Raw genomic sequence first — 18,233 nt, 5'->3', positions numbered from 1 at the left:
GTTCCAGAACATTTTCATCACCCCGGAAAGAAATCCCATACCCTTTAGCAGTGACCTCCTATTCTCTGCTCCCCCAACTCTACCCCAGCCACTGGCAATCAGTGATCTACTTATTGTCTCTGTAGATTTGCCTATTTTGGAATTTCATATAGATGGAATCCTGTGATACTTGTTACTTGGTTCCAGTCTTCTTTCACTCAGTATAATGTCGTATGCGTCAGAACTCCATTCTGTTTTTTTTTTATTTTTTATTTTTTTATCTTCATTTTATTGAGATATATTCACATACCACGCAGTCATACAAAACAAATCGTACTTTCGATTGTTCACAGTACCATTACATAGTTGTACATTCATCACCTAAATCAATCCCTGACACCTTCATTAGCACACACACACAAATAATAAGAATAATAATTAGAGTGAAAAAGAGCAATTGAAGTAAAAAAGAACACTGGGTACCTTTGTCTGTTTGTTTCCTTCCCCTATTTTTCTACTCATCCATCCATAAACTAGACAAAGTGGAGTGTGGTCCTTATGGCTTTCCCAGTCCCATTGTCACCCCACATAAGCTACATTTTTATACAACTGTCTTCGAGATTCATGGGTTCTGGGTTGTAGTTTGATAGTTTCAGGTATCCACCACCAGCTACCCCAATTCTTTAGAACCTAAAAAGGGTTGTCTAAAGTGTGCGTAAGAGTGCCCACCAGAGTGACCGCTCGGCTCCTTTTGGAATCTCTCTGCTACTGAAGCTTATTTCATTTCCTTTCACATCCCCCTTTTGGTCAAGAAGATGTTCTCCGTCCCACGATGCCAGGTCTACATTCCTCCCCGGGAGTCATATTCCACGTTGCCAGGGAGATTCACTCCCCTGGGTGTCTGATCCCATGTAGTGGGGAGGGCAGTGATTTCACCTTTCAAGTTGGCTTAGCTAGAGAGAGAGGGCCACATCTGAGCAACAAAGAGGCATTCGGGAGGAGGCTCTTAGGCACAATTATAGGGAGGCCTAGCCTCTCCTTTGCAGCAACCGTCTTCCCAAGGGTAAAACCTATCGTAGAGGGCTCAACCCATCAAACCATCAGTCCCCTATATCTGTGGTCATGTTAGCAACCATCGAGGTGGGGTAGGCCAATACCCCTGCATTCTCCACAGGCTCCTCAAGGGGGCACTACATCTTTTTTTCCTTGTTTTTCTTTTTTTTTTTTTTAACTTTCCCTTCTTTTTTAAATCAACTGTATGAAAAAAAAAGTTAAAAAGAAAACAAACATACAATAAAAGAACATTTCAAAGGGACCATAACAAGGGAGTAAGAAAAAGACAACTAACCTAAGATAACTGCTTAACTTCCAACATGTTCCTACTTTACCCCAAGAAAGTTACCTAATATAGCAACATTTCTGTGAACCTGTTCCTACTATATCCATCAGAAATTAACAGACCATAGTCATTCCTGGGCATCCCCAGAACGTTAAATAGCTTATCTGTTCTTCTTGGATTATTGTTCCGCCTTCCTTAATTGCTCTCTATTGCTAGTTCCCCTACATTCTACATTATAAACCATTTGTTTTACATTTTTCAAAGTTCACATTAGTGGTAGCATATAATATTTCTCTTTTTGTGCCTGGCTTATTTCGCTCAGCATTATGTCTTCAAGGTTCATCCATGTTGTCATATGTTTCACGAGATCGTTCCTTCTTACTGCCGCGTAGTATTCCATCGTGTGTATATACCACATTTTATTTATCCACTCATCTGTTGAAGGACATTTGGGTTGTTTCCATCTCTTGGCAATTGTGAATAATGCTGCTATGAACATTGGCGTGCAGATATCTGTTCATGTCACTGCTTTCCGATCTTCCGGGTATATACCGAGAAGTGCAATCGCTGGATCGAATGGTAACTCTATATCTAGTTTTCTAAGGAACTGCCAGACTGACTTCCAGAGTGGCTGAACCATTATACAGTCCCACCAACAATGAATAAGAGTTCCAATTTCTCCACATCCCCTCCAGCATTTGTAGTTTCCTGTTTGTTTAATGGCAGCCATTCTAATCGGTGTGAGATGGTATCTCATTGTGGTCTTAATTTGCATCTCTCTAATAGCTAGTGAAGCTGAACATTTTTTCATGTGTTTCTTGGCCATTTGTATGTCCTCTTCAGAGAACTGTCTTTTCATATCTTTTGCCCATTTTATAATTGGGCTGTCTGTACTATTGTCATTGAGTTGTAAGATTTCTTTATATATGCAAGATATCAGTCTTTTGTCAGATACATGGTTTCCAAAAATTTTTTCCCATTGAGTTGGCTGCCTCTTTACCTTTTTGAGAAATTCCTTTGAGGTGCAGAAACTTCTAAGCTTGAGGAGTTCCCATTTATCTATTTTCTCTTTTGTTGCTTGTGCTTTGGGTGTAAAGTCTAGGAAGTGGCCGCCTAATACAAGGTCTTGAAGATGTTTTCCTACATTATCTTCTAGGAGTTTTATGGTACTTTCTTTTATATTGAGATCTTTCGTCCATTTTGAGTTAATTTTTGTGTAGGGTGTGAGGTAGGGGTCCTCTTTCATTCTTTTGGATATGGATATCCAACTCTCCCAGCCCCATTTGTTGAAAAGACCATTATGACTCAGTTTAGTGACTTTGGGGGCCTTATCAAAGATCAGTCGGCCATAGATCTGAGGGTCTATCTCTGAATTCTCAATTCGATTCCATTGATCTATATGTCTATCTTTGTGCCAGTACCATGCTGTTTTGGCAACTGTGGCTTTATAATAAGCTTCAAAGTCAGGGAGTGTAAGTCCTCCCACTTCGTTTTTCTTTTTTAGAGTGTCTTTAGCAATTCGAGGCATCTTCCCTTTCCAAATAAATTTGATAACTAGCTTTTCCAAGTCTGCAAAGTAGGTTGTTGGAATTTTGATTGGGATTGCATTGAATCTGTAGATGAGTTTGGGTAGAATTGACATCTTAATGACATTTAGTCTTCCTATCCATGAACATGGAATATTTTTCCATCTTTTATGGTCCCCTTCTATTTCTTTTAGTAGAGTTATGTAGTTTTCTTTGTATAGGTCTTTTACATCTTTGGTTAAGTTTATTCCTAGGCACTTGATTTTTTTAGTTGCTATTGAAAATGGTATCTTTTTCTTGAGTGTCTCTTCAGTTTGTTCATTTTTAGCATATAGAAACATTACTGACTTATGTGCATTAACCTTGTATCCCGCTACTTTGCTTAATTTGTTTATTAGCTCTAGTAGCTGTATCGTCAATTTCTCAGGGTTTTCTAGATATAAGATCATACCATCTGCAAACAATGACAGTTTTACTTCTTCTTTTCCAATTTGGATGCCTTTTATTTCTTTGTCTTGCTGGATTGCCCTGGCTAGCACTTCCAGCACAATGTTGAATAACAGTGGTGACAGCGGGCATCCTTGTCTTGTTCCTGATCTTAGAGGGAAGGCTTTCAGTCTCTCACCATTGAGTACTATGCTGGCTGTGGGTTTTTCATATATGCTCTTTATCATGTTGAGGAAGTTTCCTTCAATTCCTACCTTTTGAAGTGTTTTTATCAAAAAGGGATGTTGGATTTTGTCAAATGCTTTTTCAGCATCTATTGAGATGATCAATTGATTTTTCCCTTTTGACTTGTTAATGTGTTGTAATACATTGATTGATTTTCTTATGTTGAACCATCCTTGCATGCCTGGAATGAACCCCACTTGGTCATGGTGTATGATTTTTTTAATGTGTCTTTGGATTCGATTTGCAAGTATTTTGTTGAGGATTTTTGCATCTATATTCATTGGGGAGATTGGCCGGTAGTTTTCCTTTTTTGTAGCATCTTTGCCTGGTTTTGGTATTAGATTGATGTTAGCTTCATAAAATGAGTTAGGTAATGTTCCATTTTCTTCAATGTTTTGAAAGAGTTTGAGTAAGATTGGTGTCAGTTCTTTCTGGAAAGTTTGGTAGAATTCCCCTGTGAAGCCATCTGGCCCTGGGCATTTATTTGTGGGAAGATTTTTGATGACTGATTGGATCTCTTTGCTTGTGATGGGTTGGTTGAGGTCTTCTATTTCTTCTCTGGTCAGTCTAGGTTGTTCATATGTTTCCAGGAAATTGTCCATTTCCTCTACATTATCCAGTTTGTTGCCATACAGTTGTTCATAGTATCCTCTTATAATTTTTTTAATTTCTTCAGGATCTGCAGTTATGTCACCTTTTTCATTCATTATTTTGTTTATATGGGTCTTCTCTCTTTTTGATTTTGTCAGTCTAGCTAGGGGCTTGTCAATCTTGTTGATCTTCTCAAAGAACCAACTTTTGGTGATATTTATCCTCTCTAATGTTTTTTTGTTCTCTATGTCATTTATTTCTGCTTTAATCCTTGTTATTTCTTTTCTTCTACTTGGTTTAGGATTGGTTTGCTGTTCATTTTCTAGCTTCTTCAGTTGATCCATTAGTTCTTTGATTTTGGCTCTTTCTTCCTTTTTAATATATGCGTTTAGTGCTATAAATTTCCCCCTTAGCACTGCTTTTGCTGCATCCCATAGGTTTTGGTATGTTGTGTTCTCATTTTCATTCGTCTCTATATATTTAGCAATTTCTCTTGCTATTTCTTCGTTAACCCACTGATTGTTTAGGAATGTGTTGTTTAACCTCCAGGTATTTGTGAATTTTCTAAGTCTCTGATGGTTATTGACTTCTAATTGTATTCCATTGTGGTCAGAGAATGTGCTTTGAATAATTTCAATCTTTTTAAATTTATTGAGGCTTGTTTTATGTCCCAGCATATGATCTATTCTGGAGAAAGTTCCATGAGCACTAGAAAAGTATGTGTATCCTGGTGATTTGGGATGTAATGTCCTGTATATGCCTGTTAAATCTAATTCATTTATCAGATTGTTTAGGTTTTCAATTTCCTTATTGGTCTTCTGTCTGGTTGATCTATCTATAGGAGAGAGTGATGTGTTGAAGTCTCCCACAATTATTGTGGAAACATCAATTGCTTCCTTCAGTTTTGCCAGTGTTTCTCTCATGTATTTTGTGGCACCTTGATTGGGTGCATAGACATTTACAATTGTTATTTCTTCTTGTTGAATTGCCCCTTTTATTAGTATGTAGTGGCCTTCTTTGTCTCTCAAAACATCCCTGCATTTAAAGTCTATTTTATCTGAGATTAATATTGCTACACCTGCTTTCTTTTGGCTGTAGCTTGCATGAAATATTTTTTTCCATCCTTTCACTTTCAGTTTCTTTGTGTCCCTGTGTCTAAGATGAGTCTCTTGTATGCAACATATTGATGGTTCATTTTTTTTGATCCATTCTGCGAATCTATATCTTTTAATTGGGGAGTTTAATCCATTTACATTCAACGTTATAACCGTGAAGGCATTTCTTGAATCAGCCATCTTATCCTTTGGTTTATGTTTGTCATATTTTTCCCCTCTGTCTATTAATATCCTTTATTGTACCCATACCAAATCTCTTTAGTACTGAACCTTTCTCCAAGTCTCTCTGTCCTTTCTTTGTTTCTCTGTCTGTAGGGCTCCCTTTAGTATCTCCAGTAGGGCAGGTCTCTTGTTAGCAAATTCTCTCAGCATTTCTTTGTCTGTGAAAAATTTAAGCTCTCCCTCAAATTTGAAGGAGAGCTTTGCTGGATAAAGTATTCTTGGCTGGAAATTCCTCTCACTCAGAATTTTAAATATATCGTGCCACTGCCTTCTCGCCTCCATGGTGGCTGCTGAGTAGTCACTACTTAGTCTTATGCTGTTTCCTTTGTATGTGGTGAATTGCTTTTCTCTTGCTGCTTTCAGAACTTGCTCCTTCTCTTCTATGTTTGACAGTGTGATCAGTATATGTCTCGGAGTGGGTTTTTTTGGATTTATTCTATTTGGAGTTCGCTGAGCATTTATGATTTGTGTATTTATGTTGTTTAGAAGATTTGGGAAGTTTTCCCCAACAATTTCTTTGAATACTCTTCCTAGACCTTTACCCTTTTCTTCCCCTTCTGGGACACCAATGAGTCTTATATTCGGACGTTTCATATTATCTATCATATCCCTGAGGTCCATTTCGAGTTTTTCAATTTTTTTTCCCCATTCTTTCTTTTATGCTTTCATTTTCCATTCTGTCATCTTCCAGGTCACTGATTCGTTGTTCAACTTCCTCTAGTCTTGTACTATGAGTGTCCAGAATCTTTTTAATTTGGTCAACAGTTTCTTTAATTTCCATAAGATCATCCATTTTTTTATTTAGTCTTGCAATGTCTTCTTTATGCTCTTCTAGGGTCTTCTTGATTTCCTTCATATCCCGTACTATGGTCTCATTGTTCATCTTTAGTTCTTTGAGTAGCTGCTCTAGGTGTGTCTCTTCTGGTCTTTTGATTTGGGTGCTTGGGCTTGGGTTATCCATATCGTCTGGTTTTTTCATATGCTTTATAATTTTCTGTTGTTTTTGGCCTCGTGGCATTTGCTGACCTTGATAGGGTTCTTTTAGGGTTTGTAGACCAGTTGAAGTCCTTATCTCTAATTTATCAGATCTACAGCTTCGTGGAGTACACTTTCTCTAACTAACCAGCAGGTGGTGTCCACGAGCCACCTGTTCTCCACAAGCCAGTTCTCCCCTGCTTAGCCTTTTTGGTGAGTGGGGGAGTGAGTCTTGTGGGGTCCAATTGGTGTACCAAGCTTGCGTGTGTAGTTGGTGTTGCCTGCCCTGTATATGGGGCGTGTTTCTGGGCAGTCAGGGAGGGGGGGTGGCTCTAACAATCAAATCTCCCTGGTGATCCTAGAGTTTTAAAGCTGCTGCAATAGTCTAATCCTTCAGTTCAGTCCTGCCACAGTTTGTCTCTGCCACTGACCCACAAGTCCTTGGTATTGGCGTATGGCTCCTGAGACTTGCAAGTGGGCCCCTCTTCCAGGCCGTGCACCCCGGGTCCTCTGTTGAGGGATGACTGTGCTATGTCAGAGGTGAGTGCCGTCTCCCCAGGGCAGTTCTGGGCTGCTGGGTTGTGTAGGGAGGCTCCCAGTCTGCTGAAATGATGGCTGAATGGGGCTTTGTTAATTCACACTGCTCCACCTTCCCAACTCTGGGACAATCAGCTGAGGTTGCAGGGAAGGCTAATGTCCACGCCCAGTTTTGTGGTGTGTGCCTGTTATTTGAAGCACTTCTGTCACACTGGGTTGTCTGGGGCAGTTCTGGGCTATGGGGCTGGCGATGGGCAGGAGTGTTTCCTGTCCACCAGGATGATGGCTGTGAGTGGACACCCCCCTTTTCTTGGGAAGTTGTGGTGTTTAGTGAATTTTCTCAGCCACTGGATTATTGCGTTTTGTCTCAGAGCTCTCCTAGTTCTGCTCTTGACTTGACCTGCCCAAATTGCAAGTCTTTGAAGCTTTCTGTATTGGGCTTCTTAGAGTAATTGTTTTAGAAAAAGAAAAAAGGATTAAAAAAAAAAAAAAGGGCCCTCCTCAGAGATCTAATAGGTTATTGAAATGCTAAGAGACAAAGCAACCAGGGCCATTAAGGAAAGGTCCACAGGGCAGAGAGATCAGCTTTTCTTTGGGATTTGCATATGCACCTCAGGGCCTGAGCTCTGCCCTTCCCCTTTCTATGTTCACCAGAACTCCAAAAATCCTCCGCTTTTATTTTGGAGTTTTTCATGTTGTTTTTTTTCTATGCCTGTCTCCTCTCTGCTGGGCTGGCTGCTCTCAGATTCTCTGGTGTCTGGTCTCAGTCTATCTATGGTTGGAGTTTGGATCAGTAGAATGAGTTTCCGATAAGGGCTGCCACTGCAGTTTTCCCTTCTCCTTCCCGGAGCTGACAGCCCCTCCTCCCACGGGACTGAGCCTGGCAGGGAGGGGCGCGGGTCCCCTGGCCGCAAAAACTTACAGATTTCGCTGATGTCAGCAGTTGCACGTTTTCATGAGTGTTGTATGAAGTATGCCCGAAGTCAGATTGCTCTGTGGTGTCCAGTCCATGCAGTTCCTGGCTTTCTACCTACTTTCCTGGAGGAGTAACTAAAACATACAGCTCCTCCATTCTGTTTTACAGCCAAATACTATTCCATTGTATGGATGGACCATATTTTGTTTATCCACCCATCCATTGATGGGCACTTGGGTTGTTTCCACTTTTTGGGTACTATGAATAATAAGGAGCCTAGTTATTACTGCTCTGTAACCCCAAAGTGCTCCATTATGCAATATTTATTATAATGAAAATAAAACAACCCAAAACAGGAATCATCTCCTGATGTGCAATGCTTTTCATTGACTTCCCTCATTAGAAAAATAAATTCTGGACCTGAGCATTTCACTCTCTATTGATACTCAGATCTGCAACCTCCAAGTTGAGCTTTTAACAAAAACCACAAAAAATGGTCTTTGGGGATTCTCTTGACAAAGCAGCAGGACAAGGAGAACAATTTAGAATAATGGAAAAGTCATTTAAGGGTGAAGCATTGTAAATTGAGAAGTGTCTCTAGTGGCAAGTGCATTCTCCTGACGCTTTTCTGCTGTGTGATTTGTGAGACAATCAACAAAGCACCCACACTCTGTGCACACACCCCAAATTCTGCCCCAGGGAACCCTTAAATTGCATTTCCCAGCTGCCTCTCGTCAGTCACAGTTGGGTGGACACACATAAGGAGCCATGCCTGGGGAGATACAGAACCTTCAGACTTCCTGGTCCACTTCCTACTTCTGCCAGGGAACCTCACCAACTTGCCCCAAAGCCACAGACTCTTCTGGCCCAGCTGGGTTTAGGGGGCACTCGGAGCCATACTGCTTGTCTGTCCCACACCCCTCCCAGTCCCTGCCCAGCTTCTCTTCCCTTTGGGCAATTTCCCTGTGCTCCAATGTCCTGACGAAGCTCTTTGGAATCTCCCACCTGTCCTTACCAGGCTCCCTCACAATGCCTGGGCCACTCCATCATGAACAGAGGATTTGCACAGAGAAGGAAAAGCAGGAAGTGGGTGGGAACCGAGAACCATCACTGAAGCTTGGAGGCAAAGCTGGCGCAAGGGGCCTGGGGCACGGGCAGCCGCCACGAGGGAGGAGACAGTGCTGGGACATTTCTGCTTCACTTTCCCATGTCAGCCCCAAACATCTCCCAATCCTGTTCCTTTTTTTTTACACAATTTTATTGAGATATATTCACATACCATACAGTCATTCAAAGTGTACAATCAATTGTGCACAGTAGCACCATATAGTTGTGCATTCATCACCACAATCTTTGAACATTTTCATTACTTCAAAAAATAATAAAAATTAAAGTAAAAAAGAACATCCAAAACATCCCATACTCCTCTTCACCCCCTATTGTGCATTTACTTTTTTAAAAGGCAGTTTTATTGAGATATATTCACACACACTACAGTCATCCACAGTGTACAATCAATTATTCATAGCACTATCATACAGTTGTGTGTTCATCACCAGAATCCATTTTTGAACCTTTTCTTTACTCCAAAAAATTAAAATAAAAGCAAAAAAGAACACCCAAAACTTTTCATACCCTCCATCCCACCCTATTCTTCATCTAATTTCTGTCCCCATTTTTCTACTCATCTGTCCATACACTGGATAAAGGAGTGTGAGCCACAAGGTTTTCTCAATCACACAGGCACACCATGTAAGCTACATAGTTATGCAATCGTCTTCAAGAATCAAGGCTACTGGGTTGCAGTTCTACATTTTCAGGTATTTCCTTCTAGCTATTTCACAAGGCTAAAACCTAAAAAGGGATATGTATATAGCACATAATAATACCCTCCAGAGTGACCTCTCAACTCCATTTGAGAGCTCTCAGCCACTGAAACTTTATTTTGTTTCATTTCTCTTCCTCCTTTTGGTCCAAGAAGATTTTCTCAATCCCACGATGCCATGTCCAGGCTCATCCTTGGGAGTCATGTCCCATGTTGCCAGTGAGATTTACACCCCAGGAGTCAGGTCCCACGTAATGAGGAGGGCAGTGAGTTCACCTGCCGAGTGGGCTTAGAAAGAGAGAGAGCCATCCCTTTTCCTTTTGATGAGGGAGTGACTCCTAGGGAAGCTGCGAGCCCCCAACCCTTGGGGGAGGCAGTAGCATCTTGTTGGGTGGTACCTGGAGTTGGGAATCTTCAGCCTCAAACAGGGGAGGCTCAAAGGAGGGCTTGGAGATGAAGCCATCGGGTCCTGCCTGCTCTCTCTGCTCAGAAGTGCTGCTGCAGCACCAAACAAACTCCGGAGCCTCCCGTCTCCTGCTGAGGCTGTCAGAAACAAGAAGCCGTGGCTTGGGATTGGTCCTCTGTCACATGCTCGGTGCAGACCCAGAGCTGGGGCTCCCGAGCGGTTTTCCATAGCATGTCTTGGTGTAGGTTGGCTGTGGCTGCCAGCCTGACTTCCAGGGTCACCTTTCAGCTCCCTGCAGAGAACGGGTGGGCTGCACCCACCAGCCTTCATAGACACCCCTCCATTACTCAAACCATTGATAGACACAGAGAGGCTGAGCATTTGAAATTACTTCCCGACGACCATGTGCAAGGGTACTTCCATGTTATGAATTAAATGCAGGTCCATCCCTCCTGGCAGTCGCTTGGAGGGTAGGGCTGTTATTAGTTTGTGGAAACCCCAAGTTCTCCAGCTACCATGCACCTGAAGAAAAGTGGCCCATTATCCATTGGAGATGCATCTTTGAACAAAGCAACTTCATCTTTGGATGTTTGGTATCCACTGGGATACCTCTTTGCTTCTACCACGAGAACCAGAAAGGGATGTGGTCAGAATTTACACTTATTCTTTCAGCATTGTTGTTCATGTGGGGTCCCTTTAATGGGGAGAAGGAGAGAGAATTAAGGGGGACTGTCAAGAGCCATTCAAGGTGATTCAAGGAAACAAGGGCATTGGAGCAGCTCTGAGTGGGAGGGACGGCGACTTTCTTAATTAAATTTTATTTAGAGATCATTGTGTACTCACATGCAATTGTAAGAAATAATACAGAGAGAGTTTGAATGCAGCCCACCCAGGTTCCCCCCAGTAGCAACATCTTGCAAAACTGTCAAACAATATCACAGACATAATGTTGACTTTGGTACATTCTACCCTTCTTATCCAGAGCTCCGTGGTTTTACTTGCACTCATGCATGTGTGCTGTATTTATTTTCATGCACCTTTATCACCGGTGGGTTCACAGATCCACTGTTCTCAATCAGGATATTGAACTTTCATCACCACGAGGATCCCCTGAGTTGCCCTTTTATAAATGATTCCCTTCTTCAGTTGAGAGAGGAAATTGTCTAAAAAAAACAGCAAAACTCTGACCACTGGCTGGAGTGTGATTGGGTGGGACAGGGCCGCAGGAGCTGGAGGAAGGGGTCAGGGACCAGTGTTACAAGGAATAGAGAACAGGAAAGGGGAAGGGAGAGCGGCAAGCAGCTGAGCTGTGGGGCAAAACTCAAATGAGGGCCCTTCCAACCCAGCAACCTCAAGTGCACCTGTGCGCAGCTCATCCCCAGGCTTAAAAGGCACATTTGGGACATGGTCAGCCGAGACGAGGACGGGGTTGACCAGAAACCCTTGGTGTGCTGGGCCTCAGGGACAGCAGGTGACTACTCTGGGCCATCAGTAGCTGGAGGGCACTTGACTCTGGTCCTCGGGCCAGCCCCCCACCCCAAGTAGACAGGTGGAGGCAGATGGGCAGCTCCGAGGGGCTGGGGGAGTTGTCCCAGTGCCCATTGGCAGGGTGATGTCTCTCTAAAGCCTCCTGGCAAGCAGCCACGTGATGGGGCCGATTCCAGATGAGATAGCCTGAGCATCTGGCTGTGGCCGGCTGCTGCCCTGAATCCCTGGGGGACGTGGCTCCCAAACAGCCCTCCCGGGGGTCTCTCATCCCCCAGCAGCTCCAGCCCACACTGAAAGTGTGCGTGCAGAGCACATACCCTGAAAAGGCCAAGCACTGTCTGTCCTTGTTATTCGTGGATTCCCTCTTTGCAGTGCTTTTTGCCGTCATTGCTGACGTGAGTCGTCCAACAAGAGAGCTCTGTTCTCATATGGAAACAGCAGTTAAATGTTGCTGTAATCTGTTCCAAAGGCAGTGATACTGTTTCTAGTCAGGCTCAGTGGATGCGGTCTCTAAAAGGCAGAGAAACGGACTCTCAAGGCCAGTGCTCTACACAGATTTAGGGAGGCAGCAAAAGATACAAAGTAACTTTAAACAAAAACACACTTAAAGCAGGATCACACATGGATGGGTTGATGAAAGTGTGACAGAGGCTGCAGAAAGCTCCCCCCGTGTTCCCCCAGGTGCAGGGGTTCAGGATTCGCTGAGTCAGTGTTTGTGGCTGCTTTATGGGACAGAACCACCAAGAGTCCAGAGAATCGATGTGTATTTAAAACAAGGGTAAGTTCATTGAGAAACAGCCCAGTGTTATCCTTGATGAATCAAAGGGGGTACACTGGTGCCCACTCGACTAGTCTTTCAGTGTTTTTTATGAAACTTGCTTACGTATGCTATGAAGAGTTTTTATCTATGTTGAAAAAAATTGTCACTATGAAGAAATGATTGCAGGACCACATTGTATCAACTCCAACTTTACTGGTTTCAGCAGATTGAACAAACTGTTGCTTAGGTACACACCATGCATATACATATACACATATACACACATATACATATACATACATAAATACATACATGTAAGTACACTTATACACATACATATATACATACACATATATACATACATGTGTACACATACATTTACACATACACATATATACATGCCTATATACAGTTACATATACACATACATACATACACATTTACAGATACATATGTATATACATATATACATACAGTATACATGCCCATACACACACATATATATACACATACACACGTATACACATATATACATACACATTTACACATACATATGTATATACATATATACATGCAGTATACATGCACACACATACACATGTAAACACATACATGTACACACAAACACATAAACATATACAAGTATGCATATAAACATGCATACACACAGACATATACATGTACACCTACTCATACATATGTGTACATAAATATACACATACATATACACATACACATATATACATATACATACATAAATACACACATGTAAGTACACTTATACATGTACATATATACATACATATGTGCACATGCATTTACACACACACACACATACATGCCTGTATACAGTTACATATACACATACACATACACATATATACATACACATTTACACATACATATATATACATACAGTATACATGCACACACATATATACACATACACACGTATACACATACATGTACACATAAACACACATATACATGTATACATGTACACATATAAACATGCATACACACATATACATGTAACCTACTCATACATATGTTTACATAAATATACACATACATATACATACACATATGTACATATACACATACATATATACACATACATATAAGTACACATATACACATACACATATACATACACATACATACATATATACACATAATACATGCATGCATACATATACACATAGGTACATGAATATATACACACATATACACATACACATATATACATAGATATACACACACATATACACATATACACTCACATAATGTGTATAAAAACACACACATATCCATACCTATATACACATATATACATACACATTTACACATACATGTTTATACAGATGCACATCCAGTACACATACCCATACATACACACATATATACACATACACACATATACACATACATATACACATGAACACACATATACACGTACATACATATGTACACATACATTTACACATACACATATATACATACCTATATACAGTTACATATACACATACATATACACACACATAAATGGCACTGTTTTAATAGACGTGGGTTTTTTTAGCAGTTTTAAGTTTACAGAAAAATTACTTAGAAATTGCAGTTCTGAATTATTAATATCGTGCATTCGTGAGGCACATTTTTTTATAATTGATTAACTAGTATTGATTCATTTTTATTAACTAAGGCTCAAATTTACATGGGGGCTTACTCTGTGTTGCACAGTTTTGTGGGTTTTGACAAATGCATTACATTATGGACTCACCATTACAGTACCATACAGAACAGTTTTACTGCCCTAAAAATCCCCGTGCATCTGTAGATACACATGCATATATACACATATATAGACATACAGAAATACATATACATCTCTGTTTTCAAGAGTCCTTTGTCTTTCTGTGTGAACGCACGGTGAACACAGATGCTCCGAGGGGTCTGGCAGAGGGCCTGCCCTTCCGACGTCTCCATGGGGAACAAGCTCGCCCCCTGCGTCCCCCTGAGGGCGGAATTTGAAGGCCCCGAGGCCGCCCACGACCCTCCACCAGCAGCCCCTGGCTTCCTCAGCCTTCTTTAGAGTGTGAATGGGATACTCACCCACGTCTTCAGAAGTGGGCGAGGACGATTTTGTCCACTCTGCGCTGAGGGAAACTGCCAGGAAGAAATCCTCCGTGGCGTCACGCCCCTCACCTCTCCAGAGCCCGGGTCTGCGGCGAGTGCCCGGAAAAGGGGCATTCGAGTCCGTTTGCGCCCCTCAGGCCGTGGGACATTGAACGCTCTCCGGCCTGGGATCCCACGGGAGCTTCACGAACACGGGTGGGGGGCCTGAGCCCCTGGTGGGCCGCGGCGGAGGGCGAGCCCGCGCTGGGCTGAGGGACCAGCTCCCAGTCCCAGCTCTGCCCAAGCTGCACGACCCCGGGGATTGCCCAAGCCCCTCACAGGGAGCCCCTGCTCCCCCGCTGAGCTTTGCTCCTCCATGGGGAGGAGCTCCTGGACCCACTGAGGCCCCACTAGACCCCCACCCAAAGATGGACTTAGACACATCCCACCCTCAGACCCGCCTGCCTCTGGGTGGGAAGCTGGGGGAGGGCTGATAAGAGTTAAATTATGACACCCCCTCCACCAAAAAAAAATAGACAAGTCCATGTCCTATCCCCCAGCCCCATAAAGGTGACCATATTTGAAAATTAGAAGATGCGATTATTTAAGATGAAACGGAACTGGATCCAGGTGTCCCCAAAATCCAGGATGACTGGGGTCCTTATCGGAAGTGGGAAATTGGGCACAGACAGACAGACAGTGGGGAGAAGGGTCATGTGGTGATGGAGCAGAGAACCCCATGGGGTGCTGAGCATTGCCAGGAGCCAGGAGAGAAGTGTGGAACAGCTTCTCCCCGACGTGTTCAGAGAGAAATGCTCTGCTCACACCTTGATTTCAGACCTCTGACCTCCAGAACTGGGAGACAGTAAATTTGTATGTTTTAAGCAACCCAGCATGCAGAGCTCTGTCTCCACAGTGCCAGGAAACTGACACAGGGGCTCATCTGTGATATTTCAGAGACTTGGGGGGACCAGGGAGCCAGGTGTGTGTGGGGAATCTGGAAGCAGCTTTGTCACCCAACAGCAGTGGCAGCTGATGGCACCCACTGTCCCGTCTTCCAAACCCAAGCCTTGCCATGTCCTGGTTATGCACTCAGCTCAGTTCTTATTTAGACCACGGTAAAGGCGGTAAAATAAGTCCTCTCTTGCAGGGATGCTAAGCAAGCTCACTGGGGCTGGGCGAGGGGTTCAGCCAGGCTTGTTCCTGGGGTAAGCTGTGCAGTCTGCCAAGCCCCTCACTTGTGCTCCTGCCCGGGGTGGTCCAGGCTGGCTGGACCCCAGCCCCACTGTCTGGCTGGCAGAGTCACCACCCCCCTGGCTTTCCCACCTCCCTCCCTGGATGCTCAGTCTTGACCCTTGCAGCCAGCTGCCCTCTGCACTGCATTCTTGCTTCGACACGGGAACCCCCTGGGGGACCATTCAGGGCAGGGTCTCACCTGTGGTGGGTCTAAGCCAGCCTCTTCCAGCTTCTGCTGTTTGCCCCCAATCTTTGGCTTCCCTTGTCTTTTGAGTGCAGCTCTCAATTTCTGCCTCTATAGCCATATTGCTTTCTCCTCTTTGTCCTCAAATCTCCTTCTGCCTCCGTCTTGTAAAGATACATGTGACTGCATTCAGGGCCACTGGTTGCAGGGATTGGGTCTTGGACATCTTTGGGGCTGGGTGGGGGGCTCTTATTGAGCCTGCCACGTCCCCCTGGCCAAGCCCTCCCTGAAAGTCCTTACCAGAGGTCCCAGGACACCTCCCAACCTCTGGACTTGCCTGGGGCAGAAGCAAACAGGGGCTGGCCAGAGCCCTCCTGTACCCCCACTGTGCCCTTCCCATGTGTCTGGTGGACAGTGCTCCTGGATTTCAGAGAGAAGTTCAGTTGGAGGTCTGGGTGGCTCCGGCCCCTCCTGGGGGGTTCCAGGCAGCAGCAGGACAGGACCCGCGAGAAGCCAGGACTCAGGGATCCCTGTGCAGGGACCCAGGGATCTGAGAGACCAGTGCAAGGGGGCACTGGGAAAGGTGAGACCCAGTTACCCCCAGGGGCCCTCCGGACCCATTCCCAGGCACAAGGCCAGGCCTGTGGGAATCCCCTGAGATAAGCGGCTTCCGTGGGAACATTCTCAGCCACCCCACATCCAGCCCCAGGATTTGCCCACCCTGCTTAGCACAGGTGCCTCTGGAGGGGGCTCTCCTTTCTCTAGGAACCCCAGCTGGCTGCCTGGGGCGTGGGGTGGGGTCTTTACCTTCTCGAGACTTTCACCTCTGCTTTCTCGAGGTGCCCGGCAGATCTTGTTCTCCCGGGCAGCTGCTCAGCTCAGTGTCTCCCAGGGGACCCCAGCACTGACTGTGTCTTCATTACCACCTGCTCTGGGGACACACAAATCCTTTCTGCAGTTCCCTCCTCCCTGAAGAAAGCAAAGACTTTAGATAACTGGGGGGTGGAGGCGGGGTGGCTGAATAGCAACCCTGTAAATTTGTGCAAACTGCAGCCCATGAATGGAACTTCATTTGGAAAAAAGGGTCTCTGTGGATGTAATTAAGGATCCTGAGCTGAGATCATCCTAGATTATCTGAATGAGTTCTAAATCCAAACAATTCTTTATAAGAAGAGGACAGCCACACACAGAGAGGAGAGGATTCTGAGAAGACAGAGCAGAGCTTGCAGTGATGCAGAGGGAGCTGGGAGACGCAGGGAGGAACCTCCCCTAGAGCCTCTGGAGGGAGCACGGTTGTGCCCACGTCTTGATTTTGGAAGTCTGGCCTCCAGAACCCTGAAAGAATACATTCCTTTTGTTTCAAGTTTCCCAGTTTGTGGTTTGTTAGAGCAGCCTCACGGAGCTCAGAGAACAGCTGTCTTCCACGCTCTCCTGCTGACACCCACGAGTCAATTTTGCACTCAGGTCCTGCACCCAGGAGCCTGCCCCGAGTCCCCTATGGGAAGCAGAGGCTTGGCTGTCCCGAGGGGCCCCCACCCCAGCCCTGCACACCCATGCCCTCTCCATTCTGGAACTTTCTGGCCACTGATGCTGCTTGGGCTGACTCCCCAGATCCTGTTGTTTAATTTTAATCCATCCAAGTAAATCAGAGCCTTCCCTGGGGCTGAGCGTATCCGTGCAGCCAGAGCTCGCATTTCCCAGAGAAACTTTATCTCTGGGTTCAGACTTTCCCACAAACACAGCTGCTGCCAGCAGCCCTGTAATCTCTGCCCCGTCGCCCCCTTCCTTGTTATCACAGACGGCAGCTTCCGGCATTGCAATGTGGTTATCTCGGGGTCACAGGCTCTGCAGTGGTATCAGCGTCCTCCCACCTCCGAGAAAGTTGCCGTTTCTGCGCTCTTCTTCTTGATATATGGGAAGTGTTTTGAAAGATGCTTTGCTGTTAGCTCCTTTTTATCTCACTCCTACCCCGACCAAATACATGCAGGTTTTGCAACTAAAATCCCCCTTATCAGCAACTTCTGCCTCTTATGAAATGTGTGTTTCTTCATCGTGTTGACCTGTAATCAGATCACAGTAAGGGTCTCTTAGGGAGCAGAGGTTTCCTTGCCAGTGTCTGTGTTAGCACCTTCTACTCACATTTTTGCTTCTCCTTCAAATCAGCCTAGGGGGATGCATGACTTGGGAAATTGTTTCCTATATAAAATGACCAGAATCTAACCCAAACATGTGGTCTATGCTTTTAAAAAATACAATATGAACATGTTCCTAAAGTCGGCTTGCCATTGAACTTGCTGTAAGTTATACTCAACCTCCCTTCTTTATTCCCCATGTCGTCTTATGTTTA

The 18,233-nt window shown here is 44.2% G+C and overlaps 1 long non-coding RNA gene across 1 annotated transcript; it reads right to left on the bottom strand.

The window, feature by feature from the left end:
• Positions 1 to 9,908: 9,908 nt before the first annotated feature.
• Positions 9,909 to 14,827, bottom strand: LOC119525832. Its single transcript, XR_005215028.1, has 3 exons — positions 14,464 to 14,827; positions 11,909 to 12,101; positions 9,909 to 11,266 (listed from the first exon to the last, which is right to left on the bottom strand). It is a non-coding gene; the product is annotated as an uncharacterized LOC119525832 (long non-coding RNA).
• Positions 14,828 to 18,233: the final 3,406 nt, after the last annotated feature.

Source organism: Choloepus didactylus (genome assembly GCF_015220235.1).
Source record: "Choloepus didactylus isolate mChoDid1 chromosome X unlocalized genomic scaffold, mChoDid1.pri SUPER_X_unloc1, whole genome shotgun sequence".
Classification (NCBI taxonomy): Eukaryota; Metazoa; Chordata; class Mammalia; order Pilosa; family Megalonychidae; genus Choloepus; species Choloepus didactylus.
This window is presented reverse-complemented; position numbering and strand designations above follow the sequence as displayed.